This window comes from Hemiscyllium ocellatum, chromosome 29 (genome assembly GCF_020745735.1).
Source record: "Hemiscyllium ocellatum isolate sHemOce1 chromosome 29, sHemOce1.pat.X.cur, whole genome shotgun sequence".
Classification (NCBI taxonomy): domain Eukaryota; kingdom Metazoa; phylum Chordata; class Chondrichthyes; order Orectolobiformes; family Hemiscylliidae; genus Hemiscyllium; species Hemiscyllium ocellatum.
Genome location: NC_083429.1, coordinates 1,527,060 through 1,550,345, shown reverse-complemented (window position 1 = coordinate 1,550,345; position 23,286 = coordinate 1,527,060).

Sequence of the window (23,286 nt, the reverse complement as noted above, 5' to 3'; positions counted from 1 at the left end):
ATATCTGTTCGGCTTAGATGGGTTGGATCAAAGGGGCTGTTTCCATGCTGTTCACCTCTATGAAAATGTAAGTGCCCTAGTGTGGCAACCCTGTTGTTCCTGCACGTCTCTCCAATTCCCCTGTATATTTGTTCTTCTAATTGTCATTGACTACTTAGGGGTCATTATGACGACCCAAATAACGTCAGCATCCCCTTCTTATTTCTTAGCTCCACCTATAAAGCCTCACCATATGAACCTTTAGTGTGGATCACACACATCCTCCCTCCCCCAACCTAATTTTGGTTAAACTCTCCTTCTAACAGAAGACAACCTGGTGGCCAAGGTATTGACCCCCACCTCCAGTGCAGATGTAACACGTCTTACTTGAACGTGTCACCTCTGCCCCAGGAGAGATCTTAAAAAATCTTAAAATTTGAATCCCTGTCCCTTGGCCCACTTCTTTAACCACGCATTTATTTGCCATATTGTCTTTTTCTTGCCCTCACGAGTACGTGTCGCTGGAAGTCATTTGGAGATTATCACCATCTGATAATGCTTATCACCAAACTGATGTTTAACTTTTTCTTAGCTCTCTATCATCACACTGCAGGGACTTACCTCTACTTCTACCTATGCCATTTTGGCCACTACACAATGAAGTCTGTTTGCTCATCCACCCCCTTGAGAATGTTCTTCAGCTGCTCTGACACATCCAAGAACCTGGCACCTGGGAGGAAACAACAATCCTGTATTTCATAATGCAGCCACAGAATATCCAATCTGTCGCCCTACGTATTGAGTCTCCTGTCACTTATGGCCTGTTTATCTTTATCCTTTCCTGCTGTGCACCAGAGCCAGCTGTAATGTCAACAGCCTGACGACTGCTGCTCTCCCTGAACGGTCATCCCCCAACAGTACACAAAACGGGATACAGGCGCATGTTTTCAAGTGTAATGTCCAAAGGAGATCCATGCTCTCTTTGCCTTTTCTGCTGGTCACACTCTCTACTACAGTCTGCGCGTACCTGAGGTGTAACGACCACTGTAAAGTACTTATCTATGATGCGCTCAGCACCTTGGCATGATTCAGAATTCATCCTGATCCAGCTCCCTAACACGGTCTCCCAGTAGCTGCAGGTGGTACTCTTCACACCCGTGAAGTCATCAGGGAAAATGGAAGTCTCCCTGAGATCTTACATCCAGCAGGATGTATGTGATACTCTCTAACTTCCGGCTCAACTGCTGTAAGACCAAAGAACGAATTTAAAATTACTTTATTTGAGTTTACCTGTACCTTCTGCTGAGCTGCTGCTCTCCAAAGCATCGTGAGGCAAACCTTTCTACTCAGGCTGCTAACAAAAAAAATGCAATGCGTCACTCTTGCCCTTCACATTTAGCTTCGTTCAGGGAAGGAGGGAGAAACTATAGCGATGTTGTGTTTGGGTCTTAAGCACTCCTTGACACCAGGCTCATGACGATCTGCGCTCCAGTGTAGGCAACTTGTTGGCCATGGAGGAAGTCTTGCTGAGGTCTTCCTTCTGGTAACAGCTCATTCGCTGATTCAAATCTTGACCATGGCAGCCAATCCGTGCTGTCACAGTCCTTTGACCACTGACCACTTGAAACCAGTCACATATTCCCAATCACTTTGTTCAGTACAGTATTTGCCACAATCAATCTTCACTGCACTATTGGGTCGACATCTCTGATACCGTAAACAATAGAGCGTACAAGATTGTAGCAGAACTAGACCATTCGCCACATCGAGTGAAAAATAAGAACAAGTAACAAAGAACAAAAAAATGTGCAGTCCAAGAATAAGTCCTTCAGTCCTCTAAAGCTTTTTTGATCCAAACCCATTGTTTAAACCTGTCGGCCAATTCCTAAGCATCTGTACCCCTCTGCTCTCCACCTACTCATGCATCTGTCCAGCCAAATCTTAAAAGAATCTACTGTGCGTGGCTCCACAACCTCTTCTAGCAACGCGTTCCAGGCACCTACCACCCTCAGCGAAAAGTATGTGTCGCGTGTATCACCCTGGAACTTTTCACCTGTCACCTTTAAAGCCGGGACTCTCGTTATTGAAACGTTCACCCTGCGGAAAAGAAAATAACCCATCTTCATCTACCCTGTCTATACCCTTCATGATTTTGTAGTTATCAGTCAAGTCCCCCATCAATCGCCTTTATTCTAATGAAAACAATGCTAACCTACTTAACCTCTCCTCACAGCTTGCAATTTCCATACCAGGCAACATCCTCGTAGAACCTCTCTGTACACTCTCTCCAAAGCATCAACATCATTTTGGTAATGTGGTGACCAGAACTGTACACAGTATTGTAAATGCGGCCGAACCAATGTCTTGTACAAATTTAACATAACCTGCCGCTCTTAGACTCAATACCCCGTCCGCTGAAGGCAAGCATACCATATGGATTCCTGACCACTCTACCCGTTTTTTGAGCAACCTTCAAAGTACAAAGGACCTGAACTCCCAGAGCTCTCTTTTCATCAATCTTTCTCAAGACTCTTCGGTTTACTCTATAATTCCCTGTCGGATTAGACTTTCCAAAATACATCACCTCACATTTGCGTGGATGAAAATCCATCTACCACTTATCGGCCCAAGTCTCAAGTCTATCCATATTCTCCTGTATTGTTTGACAATCCCCTATGCTTTCTGCTACTCCACCAAACTGCATGTCATCTGCACACTTGATAAACATACCAACAGTGCTAATCATGGGTGTCGGACTGGTTGGACATGGTCAGAATTCATCCGACAACAGCATATAGTCAAACAGGATTATATGAAATCACAAGCTTTCAGAACGAAACCCTGCATGATGAAGAAGTAGGGCTCCAAAAGCTTATGATTTTCAGTAAGTCCGTTGTGTTTACAACTTAGAGTCTTGCGATTTCTGCCTTTGTGAATTACAGTCCAACCCCAGCACTTTCGCAAGGGAGACTGAGTCTGAATGCAGGCAGAGGGCTAGATCAGCGGCAGATACTCTGGTGCTTCAAGTGATCATTCAAATCCGTCTTCAGTGCTGTGATGGTTCCTAACTGAACCACTGTTCCAAGCAGCAAGTTACAATCTCGCAACACATTATGAGTAAAGTAAACCAGACTTAAACTTTTTGCCGACTAAATTTTTGCCTCGGACCTTGAAGTTACGGTGATGGACCTCATTACTAAGGGCGATTTTTTCTTCTTTATTTCCATAGTTAGTCATATCCTTGGAAAAGTCGATCAGTCAGACCTGATTACCCCTTGACAAAGGCTTGCTGATATTCGCTTATTCATTGTCATCTCGACAAGTGGGGAACATTTGTGTCCCTCATAATGTTTTCCAGAACAATTCTTGGCACTGATATTAGACACACAGGCCGATAGTTCCCTTGTTTATCCCGTATACATTTCCTGAACTAGAGCACATAAGCTGTTTTAAAATCATCAGGAACTTCTGTGTCGAGAGAGGATTCGTAAGTTCATGTCATGGCCTTTTTAGCTTCCTCCTGAGCCTTCCACAGCTCGTAGAGATGCAGTTAATTGAAGCCTGAGCATGAATTCACTTTCAAGCCTGAAAGAACCGTGAATACTTCCTCTCATTTCCATTGTAATTTGTTCAGTTAGATCATAGTCCTGTCTCCACACTGTCTGCCACTTTGATTCTCAATTGACAGTGTTCTTTATCTGGTTGCCTTTTTGCCCCGAATATTCCAATGAAATACATTTGGAATTTCTTTGAATTCCTAAAATTTACCAATAATAAATAGGAAAGATAAATTGTGAAATGATTTGGAATGGGAATCCAGGAGAACGTCTCAGAATCACGGATGCTTCACAGTGAGTTTACCCAATAGCTCCAGGTCTCCATAGCGGTTAGCCAGTGGCTGCAGTTGGACACAATACTTGTGCGCACAGCCATTAACAACACGAGAAACATCCTTTAATTCCCGCATTGTAAAACAGAAAAAACACGAGGGCTTTGAGGTCTCCTGTCATAACTTGTTTCTAAATTAAGCTTGTTACTCCCTTTACAGGGAATCCAAAAACGCTGGTGATCTTCCTTCATTTCAACCATTTGTGTTATAATCAGTACGTTAGCTGATATATTATCGTTTAAAATTTGTGTGAAAACTTTCCTGATGAAGGGGTTATGCCCGAAACGTCGAATTTCCTGTTCCTTGGATGCTGCCTGACCTGCTGCGCTTTAACCAGCAACACATTTTCAGCTCTGATCTCCAGCATCTGCAGACCTCACTTTTTACTCTGTGAAAACATTCTGCAAGTATCAGTTACTGGTTGGTTGGTTTGATTGGGTCCATGGCACCTCCTGAATACATAAGACTGAGATTGAGAATTACATTCAATATTTCAGCGTGACCGTGTTCTTGTCTCACCACCGTCTGTCTTCATCCAACTCCAAAGCACTGTCATTGAGCTAATAAGTTGTCACAGTGCAACCTTTTGTACTTGCATTGTCTGCTAACATCCACAGTGCCCTTACCCTCTTGAACTACTCCAATGCAGGTCCAGTGCGACCTCAGGGAACAGTACATCATTTTTAAATTCAGCCCTTAAAACAGTTCAGAAACAAGGATGTGGATCACTCCGCATGATAGGGTATGGGGATCTGAGATGACAAGGAGTTCTAAAATCAACTTTGTAGTCTGTAGGAATAAGGAGTTGATACGTTAAAATCATGAATGTCTGACTGAGACTAAATATGACACTGATTCCAAATAGTTGAGCTGTAAGCTGGACAAGTCTGTGCTCCCTCTCAGGCCAATCTCTACTCGAACATCCGCACGACCTAGAAATGAGCACATAGCTCCAGGGTAATCTCAGAACAAGTATGGACTTCTTGCTGCTTTCTGATTGACCATTATATCAGGCATATTTTCTCACAGACGAACCAGATAAATCATTATCGTTCCACAGTTAAATGCCATTGATATTCAGATGCTGGTGACACTGCTGACTGTCAGAACTTGTACTCTGATTACGGTCTCAATAATTCTCAAATAAGATCCTGTAAAACTAATTTACGAAAGAAGAATCAATGTCTGTCCAGGATAGAAACCGTCAAAAGGTTAAGGTTTATCTTGGTTTTAGTTTGCTGTGTAATTGCTCCTCTTCAAATCATCCCATACTGCCCTCCCAGGAAGAGGTCGTTTGCACGCACTTTGCTGTACATTGCCCCAAATAAAATTAGCGACAGTAACCTGAGGCCGACCACCAACTGAGACACACAGCCATTTTCGTGTTTACTGGAAAGGAAAGCCGGGAGTCTCTAATTCAGGTTTACTGGCCTGCACTGGGTATTCACAAAATTCCCAATCCTGACAGATTCCATGTCCCTCCTGATTTCCACTGGATCTCCCACTTATCCCGTCTCCTCTTCCAACAATCATTCCTCGTGCCAGTCACGTGGTACTGTGCCAACAATCTTAATGGTCACGTATGGTGCTGCTAAACCCGCCCCATTCATTCCCAATGGTTGGAGGACAAGCCACTTCTGATTTCACCGCCAGCGCTGTCTACACTCTTCACATTTGTCTAAAGCCCCATTGTGATCTGACAGTGAGATCATCTCTCTCTCAATCCTGGATTGTCCTTCACCATTAAAAGTGAAAGGGTCAGTATCACAGACCACAGCGTCTGGTGGCATTCAGCCCAGTCGGGATATCCTGTCTTTCGCTGGAGATGTTGCAAATCTGCTCCAACTCCCCTGCAATTTAACCATAGCTTTCAAATCATTAATTGGAGAATTAAACTCCACAATTAATTTGAGAATAACTGCTGAATATGTACCTAGTTGTTATTCAGAATGTTTCACATGCTCATAAATTGCTGAATGAAATAATCATCACATTGACAATCGACAGTATTTGCCAGTTGCCGAAAACTGTAGATCAAAATTTTCTGCAATTTCTCTTTCTCTCTGAAAATTAACTCTACTCGAAACGAATCTGCACCTCAAATGCATGCCTGCTTAACCTTCACAGCTCCAAAGGGAATTATAGTTTCTGCTGACTCTCAATTATAAAAGAAAACAAATTCATCTCAATTTTAACTTTACAATTGGGTGCAGTTTTTCCTACGCATATCCATGTGCATTGGCCAGCTTTATTTGACTTGTAGAAAGACTTGCAGAACTGCCTTCTTGAACTCTGCAATCAATCTCACGTAAGTACATCACAGAGCTGTTTGGAGGATCTCGCAATCCTTTCATTCACTGTAATCTCATTTCGCCTCACAGCTCTCACTATCCAATCATTTCCTACAGTATCGTAAATCTTCATATCTCTGTAATCACCTCCAGACTCACAATCCTCCTTCTCTGATCAATCTGTTCCAGCCTCAGAGTTCTCATTATCTCGAATATTTACTCCAGGCTCAGAAACATCCACATCTTCGTTACATTCTTCAGCCTCATAACTCTTCAGATCCCTGTAATCTCGTGCAGCTTCATAACCGTCGTATTCTCTTATCCCATCCAATCTCACAAATCTCTGAGATGTATGCTTTCTTCTAAAAACAAATGTATGTGGATGTCGCATTTTAATTCGCTTAATAATGGTGCACTTTCAGTTTCCTATGTTCCGAGCTCCAGAATCTCCTTCTGAACTGCTCCGTCTCTCTACCTCACTTTATCCTCAATTTTACACACAAGAGGAGCAATATATACCTAAAGATGCTGAAATAGGCCTTCATCAGAATGGGATATAATGCTCAATTCACCGATCGCCAGTTCCAATATGCTGCAACGAAAAGCCAAAATGACCTCCGCAAAAGAGAGATACAGGACATGACTGGTTGAGGACATATCATGCTCCAGTACTTCCCCTAAGGGGAGAAAAACGTCATGTTCTTCACGACAGATGAATATCTCGCCAAGGTAATCCCTACACCATCATTTCTCACCTTCAAACAAACACCAAATTTTAAACAGACCGTCGTTCGCAGCAAACTATCCAGCCTTCACGACAACATGCAATACACCACACAACCCTGTCACATCAACCTCTCCAAGACATGTCTGATCATCGACATTGTCACTATCTTTGCACCACACAATCCTGTCACATTAACCTATGTAAGCCGTGTCAGGTCATCGACATTGTCACTACCATTGCACATGGGAACACCACCAACATGTGCATGGCAGTCACCCATGTTGTCAATCTTATACATTGCAGGTAAGGATGCCTCGAGGCATGGTACATTGCCAAGAACATGCGGAGTTACACTAAAAGATGAATTAAAACTGCGCAACAATTGCCAGAAAAGAATGTTGCCTCCCACTTGTGGAAAGTTTCAGCGATCAAGAGCATTCAGCCTCCAACCATCGGGCAAGCAAACTCTAAGGCAATCTTTGAGATACACAGCAATGCAGAACCGCCGAGCAGAAACTGTAAATTCATAATCCATGCAGCTGACCTCAACTCTAATCTTGGGTGCACTTCACGCTACATGTACCCCACCCTACTGTCCTGTATCTGTAAATACTTCCTTACTGTCCTGTTTTAACAACATCACCTGACAATCAGTTATGATCTTTCTACCTGAATTAATTGGAACAGTTTTGGATTACATGTTACTTCGGTTAGACCCTCGGCATGTGACTTCAAAATGTCAGAGAATTTTCCAATTATGAAATTGACCCGTTCGTTTATTTCACACACAGTGGGAAGAGGTCAATGAATGCTCAGCACAGATAGACTGCTCTGCACTGATGAGTCATAAATTCTTCACCAGATTTCTAGAGGGTTCCAAGAGATTCATTGTTGACTGCCAGTCAATACAGGAGTTACCATTGATAATCGGTAGAATCCTGTCCGAAATGTCTCATAGGGCTAAGGTCATTCATGTTGAGTAGTTTGGTACCATTTTGTCTGCGGAAGTATTGTGTCGGCAGGAATCTCATGGAGACACAGAGAACCTTCGAGGCTTCTGGTGGTGCAGTGCCATTGTGAGGGAGAGAATCCCATTAGTTCATCGTCCCATCTACAAATTGAGTCCTCAGTCGCATTATGGAGAGGCCCTCTTTTCTCTCGGGTCAAAATGGCTTCTGTGTGCAAAATAGCTTGTCAACAAAATGATTTTGCCTTCTCCCATATAAAAATATTATGTTATTCCAACCATGTGGCTTGTCTCCAACACCACTGTACTTTTAATAATTTTTTTAAATTTTCTGTCTGCCTCACTTAATCGAATATTAAGTAATCCCTTTGCCTGCTATTCAAATATTGATAATTTACTCACAACGTCTGACACTTTTGATTACCAAGAGGGAGTTACTATTCAAACTATCAAAACTCCTGTCACACCATGAGTACAATATTTTGATATGTCTGCCTATAAATTCTGTGCCTGTATGGTTCTCCCCAAATTACCCGACGAAGGAACAGCGCTCTGAAAGGTTGTGGTTTCAAATAAGCCTGTTAGACTAAAACCTGGGGTCGGGTGACATCTGAGATTGAGAAATCCAGCTTCAGAGACAGCAGCTTTAAAGGAATCTCAGCTGGTGTAGTCATCAGTGGAAGTGAATCGCTGGCTTCATGGAAAAGTGAGATGTCCTGGGCACAAATACTGGGCGACTGCCGCTTTTTGTTTGTCTTGCGATTTGCCAAATCGGCCGATCAGCTTTCTGAAAAAAATATTGTGCTTCGTTAGGCCTGCCTGCCTGAAGTAGGGTTGTGTTTGGGGACCAGAGATGTCACTGTAGCGAGGCTGGCACAGCAGCGGACGCATTGAAAGCAAATCGAGTGCTTCAGGATGTCTGCCCAGGATAATGCAGGAGGGAGGGTTTCAGGTTTTTTTGGGTATTTAGGGCTCATCCTGGGGACGGTGTGACTTGTACCGATAGGGTAAGTGCAATTATAATGCGATTAGGCAAGAATTAGGATTCATAGAATGGGGTAGCAAAATGCAGTGGATGCAGACAATGGAAATGTGGAGCTGGTTTAATGAACAGATATTGCGTGTCCTTGATAGGTATGTGCTTGTCAAGCAGGGAGGAACTGATAAGGTAGTTTACGACAGAAATTACATCCCCTGTTAGGAAGAAGGAGAAGGCATATATGTTGATGAGGCAGGATGGAACAGATGAGACTTTGGAGAGTTTCAGATCAACTAGGAATGATGTAAAGAGAGAGTTAAGAAGAGCAAAGAGAGGACACGAGCAGTCTTTAGCAAATACAATAAAGGAGAACCGTAAGGCTTTCCATAAGTATGTGTGGAATAAATGGATGAGTAGTTTAGGAATAGGGTCAGGCAAAGACACAAGTGGGAAGTGGAGTGTGGACCCTGTGGAAATCGGTGAGGTGCTAAACAAACATTTCTAATTGATTTTACCTCATTAAAATGAGAATTATAGAGGAGAAGAATGAGGTACGAGAATTTAGACTAGAAAGGATCGAGGTTAGGTACGACCAGGTGTCATCAATTCTCGAAAGAGTGAAAGTCACCTGTGCCAGATGGGATTTATCCCAGGATTCTCTGGGAAGCGAGGGAAGAGGAAGTAGAGCATTTGGCTTTCATATTTGAGTCGTCATTTTCTACAGGATTAGTACCAGAGGACTGGGGGGGTTGCAAATACTGTGCCCTTTTTTAAAAAAGGGAAGGAGAGATGACCCAGGTAATTATAGATCAGTGAGCCTTACACCTGTTATCGGAAAGATTTTGGAAAGTATTATAACAGATAAGATTTATAATCATCCAGCAAGCAACAATTTGATTTCAGACAATCAACATTGTTTCGGCAAGTGCAGGTCGTGTCTCACAAACGTCATTGAGCTTTTGGAGAAAGTGATCAACCTTGTAGATGAGGCGAGGGCAGTTCACGTGGTATACGTGGTCTTCAGTAATGTATTTGATCAGGTTCCACATGGAGACAGGCCGCCTACTTGCAGAACCTTTCAGAGAACACCTCTGCGACACACGCACCAAACAACTCAACTGGCCCGTGGCAGAACACTTTAACTCCCACTCCGCCAAGGACATGCAGGTCCTTGCCCTCCTCCATCGCCAGACCATAACAACACGACGCCTCATTTTCCGCCTAGGAACCCTCCAACCACAAGGAATGAATGCAGATTTCTCCAGCTTCCTCATTTCCCCTCGACCCACCTTATCTCAGTGCCAACCCTCGGACTCAGCACCGCCTTCATGACTTGCAATCTTCTTCCCTTCCTCTCCGCCCCCATCCCATCTCCGGCCTATCACCCTCACCTTAACCTCCTCCACCTATCACATTACGCCTAACATACTTCAACCAACTACTTTCAGGGTTGGTGTCAAAAAGACAAGGACTACATAACCTTGCTGAAGAAAAACTTCATCAATCACCGGCTCCCAAATAAAAAAAAAGAACCTTCAACATCCAAAAATGGCTTCATTTTAAAACCCATTAAGAATCGTTAGTAACCTATAATACGCATATAAATTACACTGACTATGAACGTGCAAACATACACAACTACATTCCGTTTCAGTTTGTTGTACTACCGCTACCGAACGCTTCCTTTTCTCATTCGAGTCTCACCGATACGTCAACAATCACGTTTTCTCGTCCTGCCACCTGCACAGTTTTCAAATTTAATGGCTGTACCAACATGCTCAATCTAAGCCGTCTGAAATTTTGTCTTTAAATTTCTCCATAAATTTCAATGGTTTACAATCTCTGTATATGACTTTCTTTGAAAAGTTACGAGTAACATAAACACTGAAATGTTATAATCCCAACACCAAGCTGAAAGTCTCTTTCTCAAACGTCTAATATTTCTGCTGATGAATGTTCAGTTTCCTGAAGAAAACGCAATAGATCTTTCTATCTTCTCGTTTTCTTCTTGCAAGAACACAGCACTCACACCCACATCACTTGTATCAATAGCCGACTTGAATGACTTTACGTATTTATGCCATGGTAAATACTGGAGCAGTGGTTAATACAGATGTCAGGGTGTCAAATGCCTTCTGCTAGTCGCTGTCCACCTAACATTTTTGCCACTTTTTAGCAATTCACTGAGTGGAGCAGCCACACTGCTGAACTGTGTTAAATATTTGAGGTATAATCGACACAGGAATTTTAGTAATTATTGTTTTTCTTGTTTTTGTGGGCAAATTCCCAATTAACTTTTTTTTGCAGCATATGGGCCCATTTGTCCGTGTCCAATAGCATGACCAAAGAAGTTGACTTGGGCTGAGGATAATTCATTTTTCGCCAGGTATATCACGAAGCGTGACTCAATCTCACATTACTTTACAGCACCCCCAAACCTTGTGCCCCCAATGCAATACTGCTCCAACTCATACATTGCACTCCCACCCATGAAAATATTGTTCCCCCAGCATTTCTCCAGTAAATATTGTCCCTATAGTTTACCGGCCATTGAAATTTTTCGAGCTCCCATTTTATATTCCCTCAAATAGTTCCCGCTCCATAATCTTGTGCGCACCCTTTAAATGTTATTCACCTCGAATTTTACCGCACAAGCATGTTGCCCGTCATAAAATGATTCAAACTCTAACTTTCTAATTCCACTCCGTGCATCAACCATCTCCCAACTCGGATTTCATCCCTGACACCCTCCCAGCACTGATTAGAAATTCGCTTTGGTATTCAATACCTCCCAGCCCCTCGCCCCCTTCCTGAGCTGCTGTGCTCACTCTGGGGGCTGAACATCACAAAGAGTATGACCAGAGTCTCAAAAATAATTTCACTGACCGCCTTGCTGCATCGCAAGTACCCGTTCCTAATGAAGACAAACTGCCCCCAAAAGAGAAATGTAGTTTATCTAACACACCCCTCCCGTTTCAAGTTAGAACATGCGAGGAAGATGGTAAGGAATGTGCCTAATTGGGATGTTCTTCGGAGGATCTGTTTGAAGTTGCTGGGCGAAATGACCTCTTTCCACGCTGCAAGAATTCTGATTCTATGAAAGAGACAGCCGTAACACATATCATTGAAACTTTGTATTCAACTTAAGATTTGCTTCAAGACAATGTTGATCGTTGTCAGAATTTGTAAAACCACAAATATGTCCCGAGACAGATGTGTTTAATTCATTGTCATCATATAAAGTCCATGCATTCAAGCCTGCCTTACAATATTATGTTTTGTTCGTCAATTTAAAAATAGATCTCCTGTATCATTCTCCTGAACCTTTGATCTGTTTTGATGACAGGATTGATATTTATATGTTGCCCATTTTACATGAATGAAGTAACGCCTACTCACAAATTTTCGATATTCTGTTATGCTTGAAAATTGATTGCTCAATATCTATTCCATAGAATTAGAGAGTAATAGCGTTATTGCGCTAATAACTCTATTACTCTCTGATTCTATGCAATAGATATAGGACACAGTATAGAAACACGTCCTTTTGTGAAACTAGCCCAGGCTGACCACTGTGTGCTCTTAAACCTTTCCATTTCACGTCACTACTATTATTTGGAAAAAAAAGTGCTATTAAATCTGTTTCAACCATTTAGTTTGGCAGCCGATTCGTCATGCACATCACTCTCTGCACGAAGACGTTGCCCCTCAGGTTCTTTTATAATCTTTAGAGCCTCAGCTTGAGACTGTGTCCTCTGGTTTTCGATTATCCATCCCTTGGAAAAAGACGATATGCATTCATCCCATCCATGCCCCTCATGATTTTGTGCACGTTCCTAAGGACATCAGTCGTTCTCCTAAGTTCCACCAATTCAAGCCGATTAATACTGGCACAATCCTCGTAAATATTCTTGTTTTCTTTTCAGTTTCGTCCTTTCATTCCTGTAACATGGTCAAATATTGTGCACAATACTCCACCTGCAAATTCAGGAATGCCATGAACAATTGTAAAGCAACATTTCAATTCCTATACTCAATGCCACAACCTTTGACGTAGGAGGTCATCTGGTGTATTCGATGGCGGAATTCGGTCCTCCTGGGAGCAGATGCGGCGAACGCACAGGGATTGACAAGAGGGATAGAGTTTTTTTTATTGGAGGCAAGGTGTGTGGAGGTATCATCCAGATAGCTTTGGAAGTCTGTGGGTTTCAAGACAATGTGCGATGATGAATGACTCAACATTGAGATATTGCGCAAAATCATCGACTCCCACTGCTACCCGGACTACACCATCTCCCACGGATCCCACGCGGACTCTGGATTATGTTCCGACCAACAAAATTTGGACCCAACCAGGGCAACCATTACCTACAACAAATCTGAAGCCTCTCTTCGACTGACTGAACTGGTTCTCACCCTGAACAACTTCTCTTTCCAATCCTCCCACTTCCTCCAAACTTAATGGTGTTGCCATGGGCACCCGCATGGGCCCCAGCTATGCCTGTACCTTCGTAGGGTATGTGGAACAGTCCATCTTCTGCAACTACACTGGAACCACCCCCCAACTTTTCCTCCGCTACAAAGATGAATGTATCCGAGCTGCCTCGTGCTCCCATGAGGAGGTTGAACAGCTCATCCACTTTACCAACACCTTCCCACCGACCTCAAATTCACCTGGACCGTATCAGACTCCTCCCTCCCCTTCCTAGAACCTTTCCATTTCTATCTCGGGCGACCGAATCAACACAGACATCTACTATAAACCGACTGACTCCCACAGCTACCTAGACTACACCTCCTCCCAACCTGCCCCCTGTAAAAACGCCATCCACTATTCCCAATTCCTTCATCTCAGCCACATCTGCTCCCAGGAGGACCAGTTCCAATACGGTACAGCCCAGATGGCCTCCTTCTTCAAGGACCGCAGATTCCCCCCAGACGTGATCGACGATGACCTCCACCGCATCTCCTCTGCTTCCCGCTACTCCGCACTTGAGCCCCGCCCCTCCAAACGCCACCAGGACAGAGCACCAATGATTCTCACCACCCCACCAACCTCCATATACAGCGTATCATCCGCCGTCATTCCGCCACCTCCAAACGGACCCCACCACCAGGGATATATTTCCATCCCCTCCCCTATCAGCGTTCCGAAAAGACCACTCCCTCCGTGACTCCCTCGTCAGGTCCACACCCCCCACCAACCCAACCTCCACTCCCGGCACCTTACCCTGCAACCGCAGGAAATGCAAAACTTGCGCCCACACCTCCTCCCTTACCTCTCTCCAAGGCCCCAAGGGATCCTTCCATATCCGCCACAAATTCACCTGCACCTCCACACACATCATCTATTGCATCCGCTGCACCTGATGTGGCCTCCTCTATATTGGGGAGACAGGCCGCTTACTTGTGGAACGCTTCAGGGAACACTTCTGGGACGCCCGGACCAACCAACCCAACCACCCCGTGGCTCAACACTTTAACTCCCCCTCCCACTCCACCAAGGACATGCAGGTCCTTGGACTCCTCCATCGCCAGACCATAACAACGCGACTGTTGGAGGAAGAGCGCCTCATCTTCCGCCTGGGAACCCTCCAACCACAAGGAATGAACTCAGATTTCTCCAGTTTCCTCATTTCCCCTCACCCCACCTTGTCTCAGTCGAAACCCTCGAACTCAGCATCGCCTTCCTAACCTGCAATCTTCTTCCTGACCTCTCCGCCCCCACCCCACTCCGGTCTATCACCCTCACCTTGACCTCCTTCCACCTGTCACATCTCCATCGCCCCTCTCCCAAGTCTCTCCTCCGTACCTTTTATCTTAGCCTGCTGGACACACTTTCCTCATTCCTGATGAAGGGCTTATGCCCGAAACGTCGAATTCCCTGTTCCTTGGATGCTGCCTGACCTGCTGCGCTTTTCCAGCAACACATTTTCAGCTCTGATCTCCAGCATCTGCAAACCTCACTTTCTTCTCCTACACCATCTCCCACCCTGCTTCCTGTAAAAACGCTATCCCTTATTCCCAATTCCTCTGACTCCACCGCATCAGCACCCAGGACGACAAATTCCACCACAGATCATAGCAGATACCTTTCTTCTTCAAAGACTGGAACTTCCCTTCACACGTGATCGCCTATGCCCTCCAGCACATCACATCACGTTCTGACACACGTACCCTCGACCACACCCCTCCAACCGCAACAAGAACGGAAACGTCTCGTAATCATCGTGCACCTCACCAACCTCCATATACAGCCACAGGCAAACAAATGGCATCACCAGAGATATATTTCCCTCCCCGTCTCTTCTGCATGCTGTAAAGACCATTCTCTCGGAGAATCTTTTTTTCAGTTCCACGCTCCCCGGACAAACCCACATTCCTCTCCCAACACCTTCTCACCTGGGGAAAAAGCATTTATCTATCCACCCAGTCTGTATCCTTCAAGATTTTGTAGATCTCCATCAAGATCCATCAATCTCATTTTTTCCACTGAAAATAATCATAAACTTCTTAACCTCTCTTCATAGCTAGCATCTTCCATACCAACAGCATCCTCGTAAAGCTTCTCTGCACCATCTCCGAAACGACCAGAACTGTGCAGAGTATTCTAACCGCGGCTGAAACAAAATCTTGTACAATGTTAGCATGACCTGCCAGCTCTTACGCTCAAAGCCCGGTCCCATGACGACAAGCATGCCATATGCATTCTTGACCGCTCTATCCACCTGTGCAACCATCGTCATGCGACAAAGGACCTGATCTCCAAATTCTCTCTGCTCATCAAATTTCTCCAAAGCTGTTCCGTTTACAATGTAGTTGTTTCTAGAATTAGGCTTCCCAAAATGCATCACTTCACATTTGCCTCGATTGAACTCCGTCTACCACTCCTCTGCTCAACTCTCCTGTCTATCTATATTCTTTTTCATTCTTTCACTGACCCCTCTGCTTTCTGCTACTCACCAATCTTCCTGACAAATGCAAATGTAGATGCGATGTATTGGGCTAGCATCCCTTGGACACTGGAACATGGCAGCTACTGGTAATTAAATCGATGAATAAAATCTGGAATATTAACCCCGATCAGAGGAACAGAGGCAAAAAGTTTGAAGTTGTTGAAAACCCATTCATTCTTGTCCCTTTAAAGGGGAATTTGCCATCCTTAACGATACCTGCCAACATATGACTCCAGACTCACAACAGTGCAGTTCACCCATGGAATCCCTCTGACTCAGTTCAAGGTGAATTAAGAATGAACAACACTTCATGTTCAGACCATGATGGCCACACTCCGTGGGAGAATAAAGAAGAATAAAAAAATACATGAATGACGAGGAATATTGGGAGTCATCTCTGCGCGAACTGAAATTCAACTGATTATCCAAGCTAAATAGACACATGGATACACAAACCGCCAAGAAGTCAGGCCCATAGGGGGAATTCAGGAAATGGTTCAATTACCCGCTGAAGTGTAAACCTACGTGCCCAGGCACAATGTGGACAGGTCATTCACCACTCCCATATGTGAGAAGGGATCACTCAGGAGACCAAATTGCAGAGTCACCAGCATGTTTACAAATGTCATCAGGGGTCCGATTGTGCTGTTATTGCATGTGTTAATCACATCCAGCAATAAACCATATTTGGAGTGGAGTTTCACTGTTTCCTGATGTAGATCAATGATTCAGACTTAGTTGTAGGAGTCATGATTTAGAAGTTTGCAGAGGATGCAACAATTGGTCGTGTATTTGACTAGGATGAAAACGGTCAGGGCCTCCAGAGATATATCAATAAGGTGGAAAATAAAAACGGTGAATGGAATTGAATCCAGACCAATAAGTGACATCGAATTTGGGGAGTTGAATCAATAACAGTGAGGATTCAGAGTGGTGAACAGAACAAATAGGAACAAAGAGATCATGGAGTGGGTATTCCCAGATCACTGAAGATCTTTGGACAGGGAGCTTAGTTGGTCGAGAGTATTTTTGGATATTTTCTGTTGCTGACCTCAGACTGTGGATGATATTCGATCTTTAGCAACCGCCAGTTTAGGAAACAACTAAAAGAATGAGCATAAGTCTGATCAATGCAACAATCAACATTTTTAAAAAGTGAAAGATAAAGGATGGAGGGCTGAAGTATACCACTTTGACGATCAAGACCGCTTCATCACTCAATGGATTTACCACTGATATATCTTCAAGTCATGCCGGTATGTGCCTTAGAGGGTAACTTGCAAATGGTAGCACTTCAGTGCATCTTCAACCTTGTCCTTATAGTCGGTACAGTTTTTGAGCTTTGAATGTTCTATCAACACAGCCTGGATGACTTACTCCACCGCATCTTGTAGGTGGTGCACTCAACTGCAATTGTGCCTTAGGGGTGAGGGTAATAAACATTCAGGTACTGAACGTGGTACAATTAAGTGACTGCATTGTCGTGGAGGATGTCCAGTTCCGTCAGTGGTATGGAAGCCGCACACATCCAGGCAGAGTGTTCTGTTACACATCTAATGTGTGTCTTACAGATGATGCAGGCTTCACGGAGACATGAGTTGTGATAGTAATCAAGCAAAGTCGACTGACAGACTTTTTTTGTAGTCAATTTCTTTATAGGACGGTCATGTTCCATTTCTCCTAAATATTAGCTTCGAGGGCGATTACACAGAGGACTTTAGTTATAACGAAGCCATTGAATGTCAATCGAATATGATTAGATTCTCATTAGTCAATGTTATCGTTACGTATTTGGTCCATGTGTGGACTAACTCGATTCCAATCGCTATCTGATTTCAAGTTCCAGTTCCCGTACTGTAAGGGACAGCAGAGACTTACGAGGATGTTGTCAACTTTGAATAAAATGGAGCTTCGTGTAAATGTTTGGTCAGACTGGGATTATTCTCCTTGAAACAAAATCGTGGGATCTTGACAGGATAGATACAGGCAGGTGGCCTGCGCTATGCTTTGAGGAGAGCACCAGAGGACATAATCTCAGAATGAGATATCACCCATTTAATTCAGAAATGAAGGGTAATTTCCATGCTCAGAAAACCTGTAGCTTTTTTTTTGGCAACCGAAGTAGAGGCTATGTTGTTGGGTATTTTCAAACTGTGTCAGGTATTTAATCAGAAAGATGATGAAGTTTGTCGAGGAAAGACAGGGGAATGGAGTTGAAGATTATCAGATCAACCATGAGTTCGTTGTATGGTGGGCAGACTCGATGGGCTAAATGGCATACGTCCACGTTGTTTAACATTTGGTCTAACGCCAAATTTTATTCATAAGTTGAGAATTGTGAGTGGATTGGATGAAGTGATACAAAAGGTTTATCAAACAGATCAGGAACGAAGCTCATAAGCTCATGAAGATGAAATGCGCTGTGACGTGGGGGCAGCAAATGACACACTGCACAGCACAGGTGGCTGTTTACAGAAGTTGTGATTGCTGAAGAAAATTGGTCGACCTTGGGCAGTTAGCAAGTCAGTCATCACGCTGCATGTGAAAGAATGAAAGGTTCGTTTCATTTGAGCGGTTTTCTGCGGTTCCAATTCCGAGTGACTGTTTGAAATACTGATCAGATCATTGTGTGCACTGTTAGGTTACAATAATTATGAACAATCCCACTGGATAAACTTGTGCTCCCGATCACTTGTTAGTTATTGCCCTTTCTGCCGATATAAATTCATAGAAAGATAAGATGGAATGAGGGGCATGAAGAAAAAACGTGTTTCTTCTCATTACACAAATTTAATTTACAACTGAATAGAACATCTGTTGTCATTCTTTATTTCAACTTGAATATGGTGTTGATTATTTGTGAATCTCCTGTGCAGTGAAGGGCAAAAACAAAATTCTTGATCCAGTGTATACCAGATTGAGAGAAGACATGATTGAGATGAACAAAATAATGAGGGATATTGATAGAAAGAAACTTTTCCTACTGATGGACAGAGCGAACATTAGGGGCCAGAGATTTCAGGAAAAAGCAGCAAGATTTAAATAGTGTTATCAGCCAGTGGGTGGTTGGAATTTGGAATGCTCTTTCTGTAAGGGTCAGAGAGACAGAAATCCTTATAACCTGAAGAAATATCCAGATATGAATTGGTGATGCAAAGACATATAAGGCTATAGGCTAAACGATGGAAAATTTGATTCAGGTAATTAAATAGTTAGAACATAGAACAATCGATTGCAGAATAGGCCATTGAGCCCTCGTTGCTGCACCGACCTGTGAACTATTCTCAGCTCGGAACCCTACATTATCCAAAAATCATCTATGTGCTTATCTAAGGATTAACTAAATCTCCCTAATGTGGCTGACTTGACTACATTAACAGATCAGGCATTTTACACCCTTATCACTCTCTGCGAAAAGAAGCTGCCTCTATCATCTGTCAAATCTATCACTCCTCAATTTGCTGTTATTCCCCCCGTACATGCTGACGTCATCATCCTCGGAAAAAAAAGATTTCCACTGTCTACCCTATCTAATCCTCTGATCATCTTGTACGTCTTTATATAGTCCCCTCTTAGATTTCTTCTTGCCAAATGAAAGTTGATTCAAGTCTTTCAGCCTTTACTCAGAACACCTTCCCTCCAGACCAGGCAACATCCTGGTAAATCTTCTGTTCACATTTTCCAGTGCTTCCACATCCTTCATCGAAATATGGGGCAACGAACTGTCCACAATATTTCAAGTGTAGCAGTACCAGCGTTTTGTATATTTGCAGCATATTGCGGCTCCGGAACTCAATCCTTCTACAAATGAAACCTAACACATCGTATGCCTTTTTAACAGCACTATCCACCTGAGTGGCAACTTTCAGGGATCTATGCACATGGACTCCAAGATCCATCTGCATATCCACACAACCAAGAATCTTTCCATCGACCGAGTACTCTGCCTTCCTGTTATCCTTCCCAAAGTGCACCACCTCGCATTTAGCTGCATTGAACTTCATTTACCAACTCTCAGCTCAATCCTGCAGTTTATGAAAGTCCCCCTGCAACCTGTAACATTCTTCCACACTCTCCACGACTCCATCAATGTTCGTATCGTCTGGAAACTTACTAATCCATCCACCGATGCCTGCGTCTAAGTCATTTATAAAAATGACAAACAGCAGTGTCCCAGAATAGATCCTTGTGGTAGACCAGTATTAACCAGCTTTTTTTGGCCAATGCGGCCACAAAAGGCTGAAGGGCTTCCTTCGACGTTGTTTGCCTCGGTAGTATCGTGGTTAGTGTGCCCGCCTGTCACAGGGTTTAAATCCCCGCAGGGGGCATTGCAAATATTTTAAAACAGTCCTCTGTTCCCCAGTGAAGATTATTAATGTTTGTCATTCAATTCTCGACTGGACATGTCACAGAAAGTACAGTGCTCTCTGAATCAGTGTGGGGAAGGACTGCTGTTCACGGGGAGACAGAATGTAGGTGAAAGTGCAAACACGTGACTTCAGCAAGCTTCAAACTGTGTCCGTGTTGGAATGAAAACCATTTGATAGACTTATTGCAGATTGAAATGTTTACTGGAAGCATGGTGCTGAGGGTGAAAGATGGTAAAGCGATTTAGATCTGAGTGCAAAAACATTTCCTGCAACAATAATGAGGTTGCACAGCACAGAGTCGCGTTTGGATGCTTTGAATTCGGGTTGATGGGGGCAGCTTGCTTTCACTAGGCTGAGTTACCAGGTTATAAAGCCACGAAAATGAGAGACATGGTGCTTATTGTGATGGTACATTTGCTGAGTGGTTAGTACTGCTGTTAGGTCTGCAGGTTCGGTGGATTGGCCATGTTAAATTTCCCTCTCGTGTCCAGGGAGTGAATTCAATAAGTTAAGTTAATTAGCCATGGGTAATGCGGGGATAAGATCAGCAGTAACACGACACCAGGTTATAGTCCAGCAGGTTTATTTGAAATCACATGCCAGAGAGCTGTCCCTTCTTCAGGTGAAATATACGGGGATAGAGTGAGGGTCGATGTCTGGTTGAGATACCTTTCTGTCACTCAAAGAATCCATTTCCAAAATATTTGGAAAGGCACATTTGGAGATACACAAGCAGTGAGTTTCACTAGGAGGAGACATTTCTTCACGTGCGAGAGAATCTGACTGGATAATTTATGAGTCGAGGCCAAATGTGCGTGTGAATGTAACGGGCATTTCTTGTTTGAAGGTTCATTCTGAGACAGTTCTCACTCGGAATGAATTAGGGACAGCTGTTCCTTCCAAGGAGCATATTGATTTCTTGGATTTTAAAGGTATTATTCCGCTGAAAGCAAGAACATAATGGTGTGCATTCGATTCTGCTCAGGGAATTTCTCATCACCATACATACTATTGATGTATAACATGCCAGGCCATTTTGTCAGCCCATTAAGTTGCTAAGAGTTTAAAGTGATGGGTTGGTATTTCATTGAGTACGTGTGGGTTTGAATCCTACTCGGCTTTCTCCTTCCAGTAAACACAGATGTGGTCTTCCTTCGTGTCTTATCTTCTTTGGTTGATATGGGATGGAGAACGTTGCTTTTGTTTTACACTGTATGGGAGGTTCACGAATAATTGAAACCACATCAAAGTCGAAATAAAGCATTTCGATTATGTTGTAATTTAAATTGGAATAATGAAAATCAATGCAATTATTCTTTCCTCCTCTCGTTCCAGTTTTACTTTCTAGGAATTTGCATCGAATGAAGGAGTAACAAATAGGGAGAGAACGGGAGCAATAATTTTTCCAGTGGTATTGTGATTTACTGTTTTAACGTAACACTATACGTTTCTCCAATTTTCTTTAACAATCACAGCTTCTGCATGTATCCATTTGTGGTGTGTCCATTGTCATTTGTTGCCTCCAGTTCTTGAAGATCTTAGACCTCAAGAGGGGCCTTTTAGTGCGAGATCAGTCAAAAGAATTAATGAATGTTGTCTGTTCAAAATACAAACGTCATTAGTTTATTGAATTAAGGTACGTGGAAGCAATTCTATCCAGCAACACAGAGGTTGGAGCTTCTGTGTTCCTTGATAAAATTGCACAGTTATATTTGAAAATTAGGCACTTTTTTTTTAGAAATACTACAGCCATATTTTCAAGAAAGACTAATCACATATAATATGGTGACATGATTTGCAGCAAGTTAATCCAACGGTAAGTCCTGGGAAAGAGTTCTTAATTACAGAAACGTCCAATCAACTGTAATATGGAGGCAAGATTGACAACATGTTAATCCAATGGTAATTCCTTGGAAAAGAAATCTTATTCTCTTGCATTGCCTCGACAATGCTTCATCGTCTTCCTGATTAAATATCTGTCTGGCAAAAACTCAACCACAACAGCGGTTTTGGGAAATAGTTCTATAGACTCACTGGCCCCTGAGCAAAGAAGTTACTCTTCATTTCCGAATTAAGTAGGCAATACCTAATTCTGAGATTATGTCCTCTGGTGGTCTCCTCACACCAAAGGGAAACCACATGTCTGTATCTACCCTATCAAAATACCATAAATATTTAACGTTTATAAATGTTATTCTGTGATTATAGAGCTCTCTCTCCTCCCCCACCTCCTCGCCTCCTTTGTTTCACGGAGATTAATTCCAGCCTAACCAATCTTTCGAAGAAGTTCCATTTTATCCAATGTTGGCAACATATTCGTAAATATCTGCTGTCCCCTCCAGCATCCTTGCATATTATTAAGGCAGGTAGAGACATTTATGAGAGGCAGCAGTTGAAAATTCAGGCAAAGACTGGAATTGGAACTTGAAATCAGATAGGAATCGGATTGGTCCACACTAGGACTAAATATCGTAATGAGAACTCTGGCAAATGAGAATCTAATCATATCCCATTGACGTTCAGTGGCTTTACTGTAACCTAACCCTCGTGTAATGGTCCACGGAACTAGTATTTTGGAAAACGGACTGAGACTGGCTATATAATTCCTTTGACAACAGAAATTTGTGAGGTTTTTTTTGTTTACAAACTCAACTCTTGCCTCTGTGAAGCCTGCATAGTTTGCAAGGCACAACTGAGATGTGGAACAGAACTCTCTCCATTTGCCTAGATGGGTGTATCTTCAATTAGACTTAAAGCACTGGACAGCCTCCACGACAATGCAGTCACTTGATTGTACCCTCTTCAATACCTGAATATTCATTCCCATCACTGCGAAGGCACAATTGCAGCAGAGTGCACCAACTACAAGATGCACTGGAGTAAGTCATCCTAGCATTTTCGACAGGACCTTCAAAGCTCGACATCTCAAAGGATGATGCATTGAAACGCCACTATTTGCAAGTTACCCATCAAGGCACATAGCACCCTGACTTGGAGAGGTATCAGTGACAACATCATTGAGTCGTGAAGCGGTCTTGTTGGGTGAAGTTTTATACTGCAGCCCTCCATCTTTTAACTTATAATTTTAAAAAATGTTGTTTCATGCAGTGACCAGACTTGTACTCAGT